This window comes from Amblyraja radiata, chromosome 6 (assembly GCF_010909765.2).
Source record: "Amblyraja radiata isolate CabotCenter1 chromosome 6, sAmbRad1.1.pri, whole genome shotgun sequence".
NCBI classification, from domain to species: Eukaryota; Metazoa; Chordata; class Chondrichthyes; order Rajiformes; family Rajidae; genus Amblyraja; species Amblyraja radiata.
Genome location: NC_045961.1, coordinates 4148428 through 4151369, shown reverse-complemented (window position 1 = coordinate 4151369; position 2942 = coordinate 4148428). Strand labels below are relative to the sequence as shown.

General features: G+C 47.5%; 1 non-coding gene across 1 annotated transcript; it reads left to right on the top strand.

The window, feature by feature from the left end:
* The first annotated feature begins 691 nt into the window (after positions 1 to 691).
* trnap-agg lies at positions 692 to 763 on the top strand. Its single transcript has one exon. It is a non-coding gene; the product is annotated as a tRNA-Pro (tRNA).
* Positions 764 to 2942: the final 2179 nt, after the last annotated feature.

Below are 2942 nucleotides of genomic sequence, written 5' to 3'. Positions count from 1 at the left end.
TATATATATATATATATATATATATATATATATATATATATACTCACACACACACACATATATATATATACACACACACACACACATATATATATATACACACACACACACACATATATATATATACACACACACACACATATATATACACACACACACATATACGCACACACACACATATACGCACACACACACATATATATACTCACACACACACATACATATATACTCACACACACGTACACAGATAGGTATGTGACTATGGTACACAAAATTGCTGGGGAAACTCAGCGGGTGCAGCAGCATCTATGGAGCGAAAGAAATAGGCGACGTTTCGGGCCGAAACCCTTCTTCAGACTGATACCTGGATAGGTATGTGACTATCTTCGGTGTCAACCAGCATCTGTGGTTCCTTCCTGCACGATGCAGCAGCACAACAGACAGGTAAACTCTTTCTGCAGTTTCTACTCAACTTGCTGTTTCCAGCATTTTATGCTGTAATGTCAGACTTCCAGCGTCTCCAGTTTTCATATTTGTGTTTTCTATTTATTGGGATGACATTTCATTGTGTCACTCTGCACTTTCTGCATTTTGCATTTAGTCTGGGCACGATCTCTCCCTCTGTAACTAACTCTGCTCTCTCCATGTATATTTTTCTCCATAAGTGCAGCCTCCGTATTTATCGCTAGCTGGCTCGTTGGTCTAGGGGTATGATTCTCGCTTAGGGTGCGAGAGGTCCCGGGTTCAAATCCCGGACGAGCCCTTATTTTACAAAACGTCCTCATCTTCTTTAATTATTTAAAATAAATAAATAAATACAGTATTATTAAAAATAAGTTGCATTGATCCTCTGTTAACTCTGTACTAACCGTGCCCTTGTTTTTCTAAACGACCTCGTTTTATTTTTTTTTAATGTGTGTTCCTCTGTTTCAATCGATCAGTTAAGTTAAAAAGAACAAATTAAAAGGACATTCAAAAACTCGATGGGCCCGAGCGGGTTTCGAACCTGCGACCTCACCGAGAAGCGAAGCCCGGGAGCGGCGAGGTCCCAGGGGGCGGGACGCGGAGCCGAGGCGGACACATCTGTTGCCGTGTATTGTTACATTGTCTGTGCATTGTTACATTGTCGGTGCATTGTTACACAGCCTGAAGAAGGGTTTCGGCCCGAAACGTTGCCTATTTCCTTCGCTCCATAGATGCTGTCTCACCCGCTGAGTTTCCCCAGCAATTTTGTCTAGCCAGGAAGATACTACAGGCAAGCCATGTATTTTATATATATTTTAATATATATTTATATAATGAATGTATATTGTACATATTGAAATATATTACACATTTAATGCATATTTATATTATATACTATATTTTATATGTTATGTATATTTAAACATTATAATTATAATTATTTAAATATTTTAAAAATTATGTTACTTATATATAATGTAATAAGGGCCGGATTTAGGTGAAGACAGGCCCTACGCCCCCCCCCCCCCCCCCCCCCCCTCCCAATCCCCCACCCCCACAACTAGAGGACAATGACTACCTGACAGTAACAGTGTGACACTTTTAGATCCTACTGTATGTTGTCATTAAACAGTTGGTTTTAAAATACTTATTGGATTCACCGCGGAGCGGGCGATGCCTTACCTGGATCGCCGTTTGAAGCTCTGGAGTGTTGGGCCTGCTGCTTCAACATCATGGAGCTGAGGTTAGCGGAGCTCCCAGCCTCGGGCCGCGCTGATTTCAACATCGTGGAGCCCTGGGATCCCTTTGCCGAGGGCCGCCAGCGCGAATCTCCACCCAGCTCAGCCTGCGGACTTCGGGAGCCGCAGTCTCCGGTAGGAAGTAGCCGATTCGGAAGACCAAGCCTCTGAAAATGTTCTCCCGTTCCAACGTCGGATGGTGACCCCCAAATTGCATTGTACCAATGGCCTTGGGGGGGGTCCAAGATGAGGGGGACCGTTGGAGACAGGAAAAGGGATCATCAATGGGGGCGAGGACTCCTTCCCATGGAAGAACGCTGTGAGGCGGACGCGACGGAAGAAGAGGAACTCATTGAGGTGGGGACGGAGTGGGACAAAGGTGAGGCCTCTGCTGAGGGTATCTGAGAGGGGGAGGTCAGGGGGGATGGTGAACACACGGCAGGGATGGGGGTTGGGGCTGGAGGAAGGCAGGTGAGTGGACTGAGGCTGAGGCGATGTCTGTGGGGGGGGGGGTGGTGGGTGGTCAGGGGATAGGGGGCTATGAGGACTGTTGTGTGGGTGGGGAAGAGCTAGGGTCACATGGTTTGAGGGGAACGGGGAAGACCCAGTGGAACAGCCACTGAGGTTACCAGGGTTGGGGGACGAGCACTAGGACCCAGCGCAGTCAAACCCGGGGGAGTGGGAGTCTGCAGCATGGAAACTTCAGGCCCGGTGCTGAGTCCAGGCTGCAGGTAAGGCGACAGCTGCGGGCTGCTGGATGGCTGTGGAGTGACCAGGGTCAGCGGGCAAAGAGTAGGAGGTCCCGGTGAGCGGATGATCTGTGGGGCAGCGAGGTTCGACAGGTCCGGTGAGGCAGCGAGGTGAGTAGGCCCCCCTAGATCTCGAGGCCCTAAGCTTAAGCTTGTCTAGCTTATACAATATGTGTACAATATCATGAGAGGAATACATCGGGTAGATGCACAGAGTATTTTACCAGCGTAGGGGAATCAAGGACCAGAGGTTATAGTTTCAAGGTGAAGGGAAAAAGATTTAATAGGAATCTGAGGGGTAACCTTTTAACACAAAGGGTGGTGGGTGTATGGAACAAGCTGCCAGAGGAGGTAGTTGAGGCTGGGACCATCCCATAATTTATGAAACAGTTAGACAGGTGCATGGATAGGGGATTTGGAGGGATTTTGACTCAGCGCAGGCAGGTGGGACTAGTGTAGCTGGGACATTGTTGGCCCTTGTGGGAAAGTT